Source organism: Agrilus planipennis, unplaced genomic scaffold (assembly GCF_000699045.2).
Source record: "Agrilus planipennis isolate EAB-ADULT unplaced genomic scaffold, Apla_2.0 scaffold16, whole genome shotgun sequence".
In the NCBI taxonomy this organism is placed as follows: domain Eukaryota; kingdom Metazoa; phylum Arthropoda; class Insecta; order Coleoptera; family Buprestidae; genus Agrilus; species Agrilus planipennis.
The window spans coordinates 300,023-300,575 of NW_020438946.1; the positions used below are offsets into that span (position 1 = coordinate 300,023).

Here is a 553-nt window from a genome sequence, read left to right on the forward strand (position 1 = left end):
CGGAGCTGCCTGCGACGCGCTGATGAGATCCAAAAAGATCGAAATCGCGATCCGCGTCTGGCAGTTTCGACAGAATACAGACCACTTCGAATTAATTTAATAAATACTAAGTTTCATCTATTATTTTGGGGCTTCTTCAGGAGTACTTGTAAAGTTATTTTATGCATATTTCTATATTTCAATTACGACTAATTGTTAAAAGACAGTATACAAATTTCAGGAAAAAGAGCCTAAAAATGGGATTGATTGTAAATAAATAAATGCATAAAGCACGGCTGGCAATTCACTTGTTTGTTTGTCGACTGTGTACATATTGTACAATACATAATAAATAAATTACCTAAATCCTTTCACTCGAGGTCGATCACTTAATCTACATTATATATGAGAGGACTCTATGGAAGGCAATAAGAAATAGACGAAATAGGTTGGTAAGATACCTTGTCAGGCATGAAGGTTTAGTCAGAGACATATTAGAGGCAGAAACAGGAGTTAGGAGGGGTAGAGGTAGACCTAGATTAGATTACTGTTCGCAAATAGTTAAGGATGTGGG

General features: G+C 36.3%; 1 protein-coding gene across 4 annotated transcripts in view; it reads right to left on the reverse strand.

The window, feature by feature from the left end:
• The window catches only part of LOC108744688 (alpha-catulin), a 296,147-nt gene that overhangs the window by 278,627 nt on the left and 16,967 nt on the right, over window positions 1-553 (reverse strand). The window lies entirely within an intron of this gene.